This window comes from Suncus etruscus, chromosome 4 (genome assembly GCF_024139225.1).
Source record: "Suncus etruscus isolate mSunEtr1 chromosome 4, mSunEtr1.pri.cur, whole genome shotgun sequence".
NCBI lineage: Eukaryota > Metazoa > Chordata > Mammalia > Eulipotyphla > Soricidae > Suncus > Suncus etruscus.
The window spans coordinates 167,404,642-167,421,217 of NC_064851.1; positions in this window are offsets into that span (position 1 = coordinate 167,404,642).

The window sequence follows — 16,576 nt, forward strand, 5'->3', positions numbered from 1 at the left end:
AAGGCTGGGAGCACTGTTGTTATCCATGGAGTGGTAGAAAACCAATTTTTGTACCAGCTCTCATTCTGCTCTAAATCTTTTTGTCTATTTACTAAATCATCCTCTATACGTTGAATGCTATTTCTAACTAAACCTGTTTCATCCTTAAAAACACAACATTTTTCTTTAAGGGCTTCACAGACTCCCCCTTTCTTCAAAAAAAAAGAAACCAAATTAAAACACGGTGGTTTTGCTGCACTATTTTTGCTAGGGATTTAACAGTGTGCTCTAAGTATTGTAAACTTAGTTTAAGTTTGTAAACATTTTTAACAACAGTTATACTTAAGGCATTAACAGATTTTAGAGTAGGAATTAATGAATAAATTATTGTGCCAGCACCAATAATACCCGGGCCCATTAATAAGGCAAGGGTAAGAGCAGTAACTGGTTGTCTCCTGCGGCGGGAGAGAGACACAGAGTTATCTTTAAGGGGTAATAAATTAGTTTCAGGTTTAACAGTTAATTTAGGCATTAAAACAACCAAAACACAGTAGTTCTAGGACTGAAAAAACAAATGTGAAACAATGTGGGGAGATAAACCAGTAAAACAGGCAGGAAACGTTAAATTGGGGGCAATTATGAACTGAAAGGAGGAATTAATGACAAGAATTTGATTACAATTTTCAATAGGGGGAATCATATTGGGTACCAAAAGGCAGAGTCCAAGTTTCACCACCTGTTTCAAGGTGATGCTGAAGTGAGGCTTGGAGCTGGATCGCAGAGCGAAGGGGTCAGAGACAGGCAGGGGGTCGCCAAAGCAGAAGGGCGGTTGAGATGAATAGCAGATAGGCAGGGTCAGTGATGGTGGAGGCGTTGACCAGCTGCAGGATGAGGTTCGAGGTGGAAACTGGACCAACAGGTTTGATGGTTAATCTAGGCATTAACAAAGCTAATAGTTATGATAAGCAAGAAACATTTCAGTAACAATATGGGGAGAATGTTCAGTGGAGTTGGGGGCTTCAATGAAGATGGAAGTGTTGTGCCTTGATGAGTTTCAGCTTCCCAGTGGAGGTTAGCAGGGTCGTTGGTAGCAGTGGGCATGCTGAAGGTTTATAGAAGGGCTGCCAGGCAGAGTATCATTCAGCATTCCCTTTAGGCAGAGTCAGTCAGAAACAGGTCCGGCAGGAATGGTGGGCTAGCAGGAGGGGTGACAGGATCTTTTGAAGTGGGTGAAGATAGGACTGCAGGAAGCTGTAGTAGGAGGTCTATAAGAAAACAACTTGGCAGGAGGTAAAATGATTATTTTTGAATGCCACAGGAATGCCTTCTGACTTTTGCCAGACTTTAGCACTTTGAAAAATTTTATAATTAATGATAGCCTATTGTTTAAAAACCTTTAAACTGAACTTAAATGAATTTTTTTAAAACTTATTAGTTATCATATTAAAGCTAGATGCTTCTTTATCTAGTCACATTTGGCCTTATTCTTTTGGCCTTAACTACACATAGCAGAAAGTTGGGCGATTGTAAAGTCCAGAAATTCTCCAGGAAAAAATTATTCCTGATGGCCATTTGAGAAATTTGGGATTTACCATCTCCTACTTTTTCTGCCATGCTGATAGGACAAAGCTAGCTTAGCACAGGATTTTTTAGCAAGATTTTACAGTTAGTTAGATGACTAGACTAAGCCAGGTTAAAAAAAATTAATTGAAATTTCAAAAATGGATAAGGCTTTAAAAATTGTATTTATCAAGAAATGCAAAAATAACAAATAAACAGACAGAACAAACAACACGAAACACAACATTGTGGCCACTTTCATTCATAACACACACATGAACAGACAAGAGGATTCATTCAAAACTTGCATTAGAAAAATTAACAAGCGCTTTTAAATATTTAGCCGGCATGTTTGTAAAAAAAATTCTGTTAATGTAGCTGGAGTGGAACTGCTGAAAATAAATTTTAAGGTTTAGCTTTAACACAAAACATTTTTTAAACAATTCTAATTTGAAGTTTAAAACATGAAGGAAAATGTTACCAGTTAAAAATTTTGTTAAATGAAATGGTTAGGGGAGCACTGTAGAAGAAGTTTCCACTCTGAAGTAAGATATTATTTGCTGAAAATGAACAGGTTTGTTATAAATTGGTTTTACAGTAGAATAGTAAGACAGCTGTAATAAAGTGTTAAAATTTTTATGATTAAACACAAGAGTATGAACTATGATTATTAAAGGTATAAAAAACTGACTTTAGAAAAACAACTGTTTTTACTTTGAAGACTTTAAGTGAATAATCTGTAAAAAATATTAGATACCAAATTAACAAAATGTTTAGACATTATAAAATATAGTTAAAGACATTTGATGCATTTACACACCTAGAGCTTAAGACCAAAATTATTTTTAATACTTGTTAATTTGCTTATAAAATTTAGTTACTTTTATGATACTAATTAACAATATTATTTTAAAAAGGGCTAACCCCAACATGAACAGAGACAACTTAAGATTAAACTTGGAAAATGCAAAATTATTTGTACTTACCTTTGAGTTTAAAATTAAGCTTGAAATTAAGAAAAGGGACAAAGCTACTTAAGGTTTAAGTTTATGAACAATAATTTATGAATAAATTTATTTAACTAGTTATTATATTGTTTTTGTTATTGAAATGGCTTTTATGCCACTGTTTGAACTGCCTACCCACTTTGAAGGTTTAGATTATTTGGTTTAAGTTTTTCAAATGGCAATGCTATACTCCTATATTTATTATGCATTTAAAAGAGCTTAGGTTTAGCTCAGAGTGTTTTGGAATGTTTACACATATTGTTAAGGAAAGCTGACCAACTTCTTTTGCTTACTTGTATTATTTTAGTTTTTTTTTTTATGTTTTGCATTTTAGCTACACAGAAACTTACAGTTTTAAAAACAGGTACAAAGTATGCCACATATACGTGACCTTTGCGTAGGTTAAAGAACTTATTATGACATTTTGTAACGCATTTAAGACTTTTTAATTTTACCAACTGTGGCCTTTATCTTTAGAAAAACATTTCAACTTAGGCATCCCAACTCAGGAAAAAGGAACATTTGTAACAGAGAGACAACCATAAAAACCTGAGGGGAGGGGCCCGGAAGGTGGCGCTAGAGGTAAGGTGTCTGCCATACAAGTGCTAGCCAAGGAACGGACCGCGGTTCGATCCCCCGGCGTCCCATATGGTCCCCCCAAGCCAGGGGCGATTTCTGAGCACATAGCCAGGAATAACCCCTGAGCGTCAAATGGGTGTGGCCCAAAAACCAAAAAAAAAAAAAAAACCTGAGGGGAGGTATACTAAGGGATGGGGGTTTTTCGCCCTGCTCGCTGAATTTTGCTGAAGCGGCCGCATGGCCAGGAGGGCGGGGGGGGGTGTAGCAAAAGTTTGTTGCCACGTGTGGAACCGGGTTCAAGCTGGGATTTGGAAAATGGGCGCTGTCCCTTTAAGGTGAAGCCAGCTATGAGCTCAGAGATTAGAATCTGTGCTTGCTTGCTGGAAGGAAGGATTTTACAGCGGAGAAAAAGTTAACTTTGCAAGAGACAAAGAGTTCAGCTTTAAGCGCTGTGTAGACAATATTGCATGATTCAGCGGGGGAGACAGCGCCGCCCCCCAATAGATTTCAAGCAGGAGAGCATGTAAGGGGCTCGGGGTTATACGGCTTTAAACAGCTTTCTGAGGCTTTTTCAATTAAAGGCTTTGTTTTGTAGCACTTGCCGGCTAAGGAGGGGAGTAAAAACTTTGGCGGAGCAAGGACGGAGCTGAGGCAGGCTATGGCAGGGTACGAGAAACGCCAGGGAGATTTTTAAAGGCAGTTTTTTTGTTTTGCAGTGACAGAAAAGCTGGAGGCAAGGTTAGGGAATTGGCTGACTGTTAGCGGCAGAAGTGAAGATGAAGGATCAGAGGAGGAAGGAAACAGAGATGAGAGGGAGCCCAGAACACTAGATTTTTGGCAAACATTATGATCAAAACATTAAGAAATTACAAATATGTTTTTTGGTAACTTCTATATGTCTGCGTTTCAATTCAGACTGAATATTAAGCAATGAATTTGGCTTCTGTGCTTGAGGGGGTTGCCCATAGTAAAAAAAGCACAGGAGTCCCAAAGGCCAATTGTGGGACAATAGGTCAGCACAAATAAGTGTGCACACTAAGAAAGGCTGACTCTACGTTGCGTCACTCCTGATGGGAGCTTACCCACCCCTGATGGGGGTTTACCGACGTCTTACCACGCAAGCTCCTGGATTCGCCTGCCTCCAGCCGAGGGGATGAACACGTGGGATCAAAAACACTCACGTTGCGGCGCCACTTGTACCCACCTCCGCTTCTGCCCTTTAATGGGAGAGATCTCCGGCCAGCAGCTTTCTCTCAACCAGGACAGAAGGTAGAGGGCGAATACAAATAATTCGCAAGTGTTAAGCTCTTTTGTGAACACCTAGAAAATTAAGTCGTAGAAGTTAATAAAACGCTCAAGCTGAGTTCCTGTCAAGAGGTTTATTGAGGGAGCAAGCAGAGTTTTTATGCCCTGCTTCAGTGGGAGGAGCAAAAACATAGGATTGAAATTTAAACCAATCAGATTTGTACAGGTACAACGATTTTAACCAATGGGAGCAGACACATTTTGATGGCGGGAAGGATAAGGAGAAACCTGGCAGGATGGGGGAAGGGGAAGCAAATCCTTAATAGATCTTACAGTTTAAACCTTACAAAAACCTATCTATAATTGCGTGTATGAGAGTAGTTACAAAAACAGGTTCCATGGAAAGATTTAAGGAATCTAGTTAAGCCAGATTCTCTGTGGTGAGCTAAATTTATTTGCAGGGTTCTTTTGGCTCAGGGCTATGCAAACTTATGGCTTGAATCAGGCAGCGGTGAAAAATCCATTGAATATGTGGGTGTACGGTCGCCCACACCCATGATATTTTTCAAAGAAGTGGATCAAACACCTCTGAAATTCTTTTTTGTTTGTTTGTTTTATTTTTTTGGTTTTTGGGTCACACCTAGCAGCGCTCAGGGGTTACTCCTGGCTCCATGCTCAGAAATCGCTCATGGCAGGCTCAGGGGACCATATGGGATGCCAGGATTTGAACCAATGACCTTCTGCATGAAAGGCAAATCCCTTACCTCCATGCTATCTCTCCAGCCCAAACACCCCTGAAATTCATTTGGAGCAACAAATACCCACAAATAGATAAATCAATCCTTGAAAAAAGGAATATGGGAGGCATTACTTTCCCCAATTTCAAATTGTATAATAAAGCAATAGTTATCAAAACAGCATGGATCCTCAGATCAGTGGAATAAACTTGAGTATTCAGAGAATGTTCTTCAGACATACAATCAATTAATCTTTGAGAAAGGGGCAAGAAATTCAAAATACAGCAAGGTATTGACACAAGTGGTGTTGTCACAACTGGTTAGCCACTTGCAAAAAAGTGAACGCAGACCCCCAGGTAACACCATGCACAAAGATCAAATCCAAATGGATTAAAGACCTTGATATTGGGCTTGAAGCCATAATGTATAAAGAACAACACACAGGTAAAACACTCCATGGCATTGAGACTAAGGGCATCTTCAAGGAAAAAACAGCACTCTCCAAACAAGTGGAAGTGGAGATAAACAGATGGGAGTATATTAAGCTGAGAAGCTTCAGCACCTTAAAGGAAATAGTGCTTGGGATACAAAAGCCAACCACAGAATAGGAGAAACTATTCATCCAATACCCATCAGACAAAGGGCTAATATCGAAAATATACAAGGTACTGACAGAACTTAACAACAACAAAAAAGACATATAGCCCCATCAAAAAAAAATGGGGAGAAGAAATGAACAGACACTTCCTCAAAGAAGAAATACAAATGGCCAAAGGACACATGAAAAAAATGCTCCTCATCAATGATCATCAGGAGGTGCAAATCAAAACAACACTGAGGTACCATCTCACACCACAGAGACTGGCACACATCACAAAGGACAAGAGCAATCAGTGCTGGTGGGGATGTGGAGAGAAAGGAACTCATTTATTGCTGGTGGAAATGCCTTCTTTTCCAATTTATGGAAAACAATATGGAGATTTCTCATAAAACTGGAAATTGAGCTCCCATATGATCCAGCTATTCCACTCCTAAGGATATACCCTAGGAACACAAAAATACAATTTAAAAATCCCTTCCTCACACCTATACTCACTGCAGCACTATTTACAATAGCCAGACTCTGGAAATAACCAAGATGCCCCTCAACAGATGAGTGGCTAAAGAAGCTGTGGTACATAGATGGTACATAATGGAATATTATGCACATGCATATTAGTTTAAGTTAACATCAAAAGTTTAAGGTATTTTTTTAAGGGTTAGAGTCAAAAGAACACAATAAAAACAGTGTTAGAGTGGCAAATATTGTTTGCATAGGCCCACCAAAATATGTGGGACATGGAAAGGAAAAACCTTGGTCTAAATACAAAGAGACCCTACCCCTGAAGTTTTCTGGCATAAGACCAATTCTAGGCTCCAGGCAAACTAGTTTATTCAATCCAAGTCATTGTCTGTAGTGCCAATACAGTTTTATTTTTCATGCAGTCTCTATTGTTGGCATCAGGTTTCTGTATTAAAGATCCTGGAATCTATCTGCACATCCTACATTGAAGTCAGGCTGGTGTGGAGTATCCTCTAGTTTTACCTTACAATTAAGGGGCAATACAGAAAGACCTGTCCCGAAAGCAGGTCATTGTTGTTGTTAAGTCTTCTCAGTGTTAAGGGAAGTCTCTTTTGAGTAGGCTGATATCAGAGCAGCGGTAGGTTCTTCCCTGGTAGAGGATTGCCTCCAGGTGATGTTATAGACAACCCTGGATGTCTTCCCTAGATCAGGGGTGGATGGAGAATGCACATTCTTCTGAGGCCTGTGCCAGGTTTTTATGTCAATGTTCAGGGTGTAAGGTTCCATTGCACTACAAGATTTGTGTGTTCCCATCTCTATTAGATAAGAACTTATTTGTATGTATAGTATTTGCCCGTTTTAATGTGCCGATACAAACAAGAAATAAAGCCACGTGGCACATCAGAGTATATAGGGGGCATAAGAGCACGTCCAACAATACCCATGACTTGGTTCAAACATAAGCATTAAATTGAGGAACTCTTTCACCAAATTCCCTATTGAACAGTTCACAAAGAGAAGAAAAGATAAAAAAAGGGTGGGGGATCATCACTGTATAAGAAAATATTCAGCAAGAGTTATAGCCGTCAAAGAAAACACACATAAAATGCTGAAAAGACATACGTGTCCTTTTTATACCTTTTGGAATAGTTGGGAGGTGTTAAATCCAGGGCACCACTTGGTCTGTGACTTAGAACTCTACAGTACTTAAGTTAAAAAGGGTAAATGTGGAGTAATGATGATAGGGGGTGAGAGAGTTAAAGAGAAAAATGATTTTTTGTAGGTGTGTGCAAAAGGGTAGAGTACAAAATGGACATTCTGCATACATAAAAACATAATTCAATGATAGTGAGTACTATTAATGGATCTTGAAAATATAGACTGGTAAGAGATTACCAGTGACTGCTTCAAGAACCTGGGAGGCCGGAAGTTCAGAGCCCTCACCCAGCCCCTTCCTAAGGAGCCGAGTGGGGAATGGGGGAAAGCCTCGGGTACCTTCAAGCTCCGCCAAAGAACCCACCTCGCTGGCTTGCCCAGGCATGTGGCCCGGGAAAGCCCTGGAGATCTGGAGCAAGGCGGTAGAAAGTGCTGGGGTCACCCAAGTCTCGCACCCCCCCCAGGCCTGGTTAAGAAGGCCTCTGGCATGGCGGAGGCCTGCTGAACCCCATGCTGCTAGAGACTCCCGGCTCCCAGGAAGGAAAGAGATCCTTAATATGAAGGTCTTTAACCCATTTGAATTTGACCTTTGTGCATGGTGTAAGATGGAGGTCCAAGTTTACTTTTTTGCATGTAGCTGATCAGTTGTACCAATACCACCCGTTGAAGAGGCTTTCCTTGCTCCATTTTGGATTTTTTGCACCTTTATCAAAGATTAATTGATTGTATGTCTGAGGAACATTCTCTGAATACTCAAGTCTATCCCATTGATTTGATGGTCTGTCTTTTTTTTTTTTTTTTTTTTTTTTTTTTTGGTTTTTGGGCCACACCCAGTGGTGCTCAGGGGTTACTTCTGGCTGTCTGCTCAGAAATAGCTCCTGGCAGGCACGGGGGACCATATGGACACCGGGATTCGAACCAACCACCTTTGGTCCTGGATCGGCTGCTTGCAAGACAAACGCCGCTGTGCTATCTCTTCGGGCCCGATGGTCTGTCTTTATTCCACTACCATGCTGTTTTAATGACTATTGCACTGTAATACAATTTAAAGTTTGGTAAAGTGATGCCTCCCATCTTCTTTTTTCTAAGGGTTTCTCTAGCTATTCATGGATGTTTATTATTCCAAATGAATTTCAGGAGTGTTTGATCCACTTCTCTGAAGAATATCATGGGTATCCTTAAAGGAACCGCATTAAATCTGTACAATGTTTTGGGGGCAATTTGTACAATTGCCATTTTAATTATGTTAATCCTCCCAATCCACGAACAAGGTATGTTTCTCCATTTCCATGTGTTCTCTTTTATTTCTTTTGTTTGTCTGTTTGTTTGGGGTGAGGTGCACAACCAGTGACTCTCAGGGGTTTCTCCTGGTTATACACTCAGAAATTGCTCCTGGCTTGGGGGACCACACAAGACACTGGGGATCAAAGCGAGGTTTGTCCTGGATCAGCTGCGTGCAAGGGAAATATCCTACCGCTGCGCTATTGCTCTGGCCCCCTTTTATTTTTTGAAGTAGGGTTTTGTAGTTTTGTTTGTGTCCTTCATCTCTTTAGTTAAGTCAACTCCAAGATATTTGAGTTTGTGTGATTTAATGTGAATAGGATTGTTTTTTTGATGTGCATTACTTCTCTGTCATTATTTGTGTGTAAGTTGGCCATTACCTTGGTGACCCAGCTTCTAAATTTTCTCCAACATATTTTCAGAATTTTCTTCTTTCAAATGGAAAGGATTCAGAGTATAGGTATAAGTGAAAACTGCCAATTCTAGTCTCTAGTCTCCCTTCGCCACCATCTTAGTAGTGTTCCCCTCCTTCTAAAACTTGTCTTTATGAAGCTTTATTTTTAGGGAGTGGGGGTGAGGGGCTATTTTGGGGAGGGGCACATCTAGCAGTACTAAGGGGTTACTCCTGGTTCTGCACACAGGAATTACTTCTTGGCGTAATTAATTGTTGTTCAAGGTACCATATGGAATGCTAAAGATTAAACTTGGGATGAAAACCGGCTAAGCTTTGCAAAAGCCGGCTCCCTGTGTGTGACACCAGGCAGGGAAAATCCGTGAAAGTACACTGGCCCAGTGGGGCCCAACTGTGAAAAACTGTGAGTGTGACCTGTCTATGTCTGTCTACTGTCCTCTTGCATGAAACTCTTGCGAGTGGGGCAAAAAGAGGCTCCAGAACCTCGCTCGCCCAGACGCCATTTTCAGGGAGGGACTACAGAGCATGAAAACCGGCTAAGCTTTGCAAAAGCCGGCTCCCTGTGTGTGACACCAGGCGGGGAAAATCCCCGAAAGTACACCAGCCCAGTGGGGCCCAACTGTGAAAAACTGTGAGTGTGACCTGTCTATGTCTGTCTACTGTCCTCTTGCGTGAAACTCTTGCGAGTGGGGCAAAAAGAGGCCCCAGCGGAGCACGGCCGCGTAGCGAAGTGGAGCAGCCGTGCACTCTTTCTAAGGAAAGAACTCCATTGCAACAAGAAAGAAAAATCACACTAAGAACGGCGCTATATCACAGAAGCAAATATTTCTCTCTGGACTGCCATCTCTATTGCATGCTCGGGCCTAAGATTTGACCCAGTGTGAGGCTTCATCCACGGAGGACTCCCCTCCCTTAGAGGCAAGTCAGCCCATCCAGAAAGGGAGGAGCCAGAGGAGTGTGCTGCCTGCATCATATAGACAATGAATACCACCACAACACGTAGACAAACCTACAATACAAGTGTGACAATGGGGAAACAACGCAGGCCAGCATCAGACATAGAGAATGAAGATGACAATTCTGAGGACCAGATAATGACCAACCAACTAATCAACCTCTCAGAGAAGGACTTTAGACTAGCAATATGGAAGATGCTCAACGGACTCCAAGAAACCATGGATCGAGTTGAACAGAACACTAATAAGAACCAAGAAAATATGAAGACAGAAATCACAAAACTCCAAACTGAAATAACATGTCAACTAACAGGACTGAAAAAGTCAGTAAACGAAGTGAATGACAAAATGGATAAGCTCTGGGACAGGGTATCAGAAGCTGAGAATAGACTTGGTGCTGTGGAAGATGAGATACATAACAATTCCATACAGCAGGAGAGATTGGACAAAAAACTTAAAGCAAATGAGCAGACAATGGAAAAATTAGTCAAAGAATGGGAACAGATGAAAATAGAAGTCTATGATAAGATCAACAGAAACAACTTAAGAATCATTGGAGTCCCAGAGACCCAGGAAGAAAATTTCCAGGAAGAATCAACGGTCAAGAACATCATTAAAGAGAAACTTCCAGAGCTAAAGAATATATGTGATCAAATCCTGCATGCTCGAAGAGTACCAACCAAAAGAGACCCCAGAAAAACCACCCCAAGACACATCCTAGTCACAATGACAAATCCCACAGATAGAGACAGAATTCTGAAAACAGCAAGATCAAAAGGGGAAATCACGTTCAAGCAAGCTTCCCTGAGATTTACAGCAGACCTGTCACCAGAAACACTCAAAGCCAGAAAGCAGTGGTGGGATATTGTGACAAGACTGAATGAAATGAATGCTTCACCCAGAATACTATACCCAGCAAAACTCACTTTCCGGTTTGATGGAAGAATACATGGCTTCACAGACAAAAAACAGCTCAGAAACTTCACAGACAAAAACCAGTCTTAAGAGAAAAACTGAAAGACCTAATCTAAGACAAGACTACCCAAAAGACACACCAAATTTTGAAATAAAGATGGCTTTAAATCCCAGGACAATTCTTTCTCTCAACGTCAATGGACTAAATGCACCAGTTAAGAGACACAGAGTGGCTAAATGGATCAAAAAACTCAATCCAACCTTCTGCTGCCTACAAGAAACGCATCTGAATAGTCAGAACAAACATTAACTCAAAATAAAAGGCTGGAGAAAAATTATCCAAGCAAACAACACCCATAAAAAAGCTGGAGTGGCCATACTAATATCAGATAATGCAAACTTTATACTCAGGAAGGTTGTAAGGGACAAAGATGGACATTTTATACTAATCAAGGGGTACGTAGAGCATATATGCATATATGCACCGAATGAGGGGCCAGCAAAATATTTAATACAACTGTTGACAAGTCTGAAAAATAATATCAACAACAACACAATAATTGTGGGGGACCTTAACACGGCTTTGTCAACACTGGATAGGTCAACCAGACTGAAACCCAACAAGAATATACTAGACCTGAGGAGAGAAATGGAAGAAAGAGGACTAGTGAATATATATAGGACACTCCATCCCCATAAACCTGGATACACATTCTTCTCCAATGTACATGGGACATTCTCCAGGATAGACTACATGCTGGCACATAAAACATACCTCCATAAGATCAAGAGGATAGAAATTTTGCAGACTACCTTCGCTGACCACAAGGCTCTGAAATTATTTGTGAACTCCAAAGGGACTCAGAAGAAACACTTTAACACCTGGAAGTTAAACAGCCTCATGCTCAATAACCAGTGGGTCCGAGATGAAATCAAGGAGGAAATCAAAAGGTTCCTGGAAACAAATGACAATAAAGACACAAACTATCAGAACTTATGGGACACAGCAAAAGCAGTACTGAGAGGAAAATTTATAACTTTGCAAGCACACATCAGGAAGGAAGAAGGAGCTTACCTGAGTAGCTTAATGACACAGCTAATAGAACTAGAAAATGCTCAACAAAAGGACCCAAGAATAGGAAGACAGAAGGAAATAACAAAGTTGAGAGCAGAAATCAATGAAGTGGAAACTCAAAAAACAATCCGAAAGATCAACGAAAGCAGAAGTTGGTTCTTTGAAAAAATAAACAAGATTGATAGACCACTGGCAAACCTAACAAAGAAAGAGAGAGAGAGAAACTTGATAACTCGTATCAGAAATGAAAAAGGAGAGATCACTACTGATATGACAGAGATTCAAAGGGTAATCAGAAACTACTTTGAAAAACTCTACGCCACTAAAAATGAGAACCAGGAAGAATTGGATAAATTCTTGGACTCTTATAATCTTCCACAGTTGAAGGAAGAGGATGTAGCATATCTAAACACCCCCATCACCATTGATGAAATTAAATCAGTAATCAAATGTCTGCCGAAAAACAAAAGCCCAGGTCCAGATGGATTCACTAATGAATTCTATCAAACTTTCCAAGAGGAACTACTGCCAATCTTGGCAAGACTCTTTCATGAAATTGAACAAACAGAAACACTTCCAAATAGGTTTTATGAAGCCAACATCACCTTGATACCTAAACCAGACAGAGATGCTACCAAAAAAGAAAATTACAGACCAATATCACTGATGAATGCAGATGCAAAGATCCTCAACAAAATCCTGGCAAATAGGATTCAATGCCTCGTTAAAAAGATCATCCACTACGATCAAGTAGGTTTCATCCCAGGAATGCAAGGCTGGTTTAACATCCGTAAATCTATCAACATAATACACAACATCAATAACAAGAAAAATAAAAACCACATGATCATATCAATAGATGCAGAGAAAGCATTTGATAAGGTCCAACACCCATTCTTGATCAAAACTCTCAGCAAGATTAGAATGGAGGGAACCTTTCTCAATATAGTGAAGGCCATCTACCACAAGCCAGTGGCAAATATTATCCTCAATGGAGAAAAACTGAAAGCCTTCCCTCTAAATTCTGGCACAAGACAAGGCTGTCCTCTCTCATCACTCCTATTCAACATAGCACTGGAAGTACTTGCTATAGCGATTAGGCAAGAAAAGGATATCAAGGGAATCCAGATAGGAAAGGAAGAAGTCAAGCTCTCACTGTTTGCAGATGACATGATACTCTACTTAGAAAACCCTAAAGACTCTATCAAAAAGCTTCTAGAAACAATAGACTCATATAGCAAGGTGGCAGGCTACAAAATTAACACACAAAAATCAATGGCCTTTCTATACACCAATAGTAATAAGGATGAAATGGACATTAAGAAAACAAACCCCCCCAAAAAAAAGATAAGGGGGCCGGGTGGTGGCACTAGAGGTAAGGTGCCTGCCTTGCCTGTGCTAGCCTAGGATGGACTGTGGTTCGATCCCCCGGTGTCCCATATGGTCCCCCAAGCCAGGAGCGACTTCTGAGCGCATAGCCAGGAGTAACCCCTGAGCGTCACCGGGTGTGGCCCAAAAACCAAAAAAAAAAAAAAAGAAAGAAAGAAAACAACCCCATTCACAATAGTGCCACACAAACTCAAATATCTTGGAATCAACTTGACTAAATATGTGAAGGACCAATACAAAGAAAACTATAAAACTCTGCTCCAAGAAATAAGAGAGGACACACGGAAATGGAAACGCATACCCTGCTCATGGATTGGCAGGATTAACATCATCAAAATGGCAATACTCCCCAAGGCATTATACAGATTTAATGCCATCCCTCTAAAGATACCCATGACATTCTTCAAAGAAGTGGATCAGACACTTTTGAAATTCATTTGGAACAATAAACACCCTCGAATAGCTAAAGCAATCATTGGGAAAAAGAATATGGGAGGAATTACTTTCCCCAACTTTAAACTGTACTACAAAGCAACAGTTATCAAAACAGCATGGTATTGGAATAAGGATAGGTCCTCAGATCAGTGGAATAGGCTTGAATACTCAGAAAATGTTCCCCAGACATACAACCTCCTAATTTTTGATAAAGGAGCAGGAAATCCTAAATGGAGCAGGGAAAGCCTCTTCAACAAGTGGTGTTGGCACAATTGGATAGCCACTTGCAAAAAATTGAACTTAGACCCCCAGCTAACATCATGTACGAAGGTAAAATCCAAATGGATTAAAGACCTCGATATCAGCCCCAAAACCATAAGATATATAGAACAGCACATAGGCAAAACACTCCAGGAAATTACAGGCATCTTCAAGGAGGAAACTGCACTCTCCAAGCAAGTGAAAGCAGAGATTAACAGAATATATTATTCTGCAATATATTAAGCTGAGAAGCTTCTGCACCTCAAAGGAAATAGTGCCCAGGATACAAGAGCCACTCACTGAGTGGGAGAAACTATTCACCCAATACCCATCAGATAAGGGGCTAATCTCCAAAATATACAAGGCACTGACAGAACTTTACAAGAAAAAAACATCTAACCCCATCAAAAAATGGGGAGAAGAAATGAACAGACACTTTGACAAAGAAGAAATACGCATGGCCAAAAGACACATGAAAAAATGTTCCACATCACTAATCATCAGGGAGATGCAAATCAAAACAACGATGAGATACCACCTCACACCTCAGAGAATGGCACACATCACAAAGAATGAGAATAAACAGTGTTGGCGGGGATGTGGAGAGAAAGGAACTCTTATCCACTGCTGGTGGGAATGCCGTCTAGTTCAACCTTTATGGAAAGCGATATGGAGATTCCTCCAAAAACTGAAAATCGAGCTCCCATACGATCCAGCTATACCACTCCTAGGAATATACCCTAGGAACACAAAAATACAATACAAAAACCCCTTCCTTACACCTATATTCATTGCAGCACTATTTACCATAGCAAGACTCTGGAAACAACCAAGACACCCTTCAACAGATGAATGGCTAAAGAAACTGTGGTACATATACACAATGGAATATTATGCAGCTGTCAGGAGAGATGAAGTCATGAAATTTTCCTATACATGGATGTACACGGAATCTATTATGCTGAGTGAAATAAGTCAGAGAGAGAGAGAAAAACGCAGAATGGTCTCACTCATCTATGGGTTTTAAGAAAATTGAAAGACACCCTTGTAATAATAATTTTCAGACACAAAAGAGAAAAGAGCTGGAAGTTCCAGCTCACCTCAGGAAGCTCACCACAAAGAGTGATGAGTTTAGTTAGGGAAATAACTACATTTTGAACTGTCCTAATAATGAGAATGTATGAGGAAAATGGAGAGCCTGTCTAGAGTACAGGTGGGGGTCGGGTGGGGCGAAGGGAGACTTGGGACATTGGTGATGGGAATGTTGCACTGGTGATGGGTGGTGTTCTTTACATGACTGAAACCCAAACACAATCATGTATGTAATTAAGGTGTTTAAATAAATTAAAAAAAAAAGATTAAACTTGGGTCAACTAAATGCAAACAAGTGCCCTACCTGCTTTACTATCTCTCCAGCTCCATTGAGGCTTCTCTGAAGTGTTTGTCTATTTGCTTTGGGGCAAATACCGTATAGACTCGAGTATAATCCGGCCCAAGTATAAGCCGAACCCCTCTAATTTTACTCTAAAAACTGGGAACACTTAGTGACTTAAGTATAAGTATAAGGAAAATGCAGCAGCCACTGGTAAATTTCAAAAATAAAAATATATGCCCCAAACAATTACAATAATTCAGAAATCAGTAGGTTACATGTTTTTTAATATTTGTTGCTAGAGAAAAACTGTAAACTAGCAATAATAACTTTAAAACTTTAAATAAAGTGCAGAAAACTTAACAGATACTCAAGCTCAATCACAAAGGTTAAAATCCTTCAAAACTGGATTCCTCCTCCTCCTCCTCTGTATGTCCAAACAGAGCTTCAGCTGTATCCGATGTGAGGGTCTCAGCACAGACATTGCCATCATCACTGAGTCCGCAGATATCATCATCACTGCTGTCGGTCTCATCCAAAGGCAGAATATTGTGGGTTAAATCGCTCAGTGGCATCCATTTCGGTTCAGCCGCCTACGTCTGGAGCTCAGACGCCACTTGTGCAGTGAGCTGAAGCGCCGCCCCTCCAGCAGATGGCAGAAGAGGACTGAGGACTACATGCATTTTTTATTCAGTGCACGCGCTGAATGTACCGTATATACTCGAGTAAATACGGTAAGCCCAGCAATGCACGGGGCTTACTTCTAGCAAAGCATAGCATCCCCTTTCCTCAACCCCAAGTCCAACCCCAGCAACGACATGGGTCACTCCTGACCACAGAGCCAGGAATAGCCCCTGACTACTGTTGGCTGTAATACATTTCTCCCTCCTAAATTTGCTGACAAAAGTTACACTGGACCTTTGAATTTAACTCCCATTGCAAATTTCCTTACAGCAATGAAGTTTAAGAGTTATTAGGTTAAATTGTGGAAGATTTTAAATTGGCACAAGTTGTCTTTCTAGCCTTCTCTCCACCCAAGACTAAAACTAGCATTCAGGGGCCGGAGAGATAGCTGGAGACAGGGCGTTTGCCTTGCATGCAGAAGAATGGTGGTTCGAATCCCGGCATCTCATAGGGTCCCCCGAGCCTGCCAGG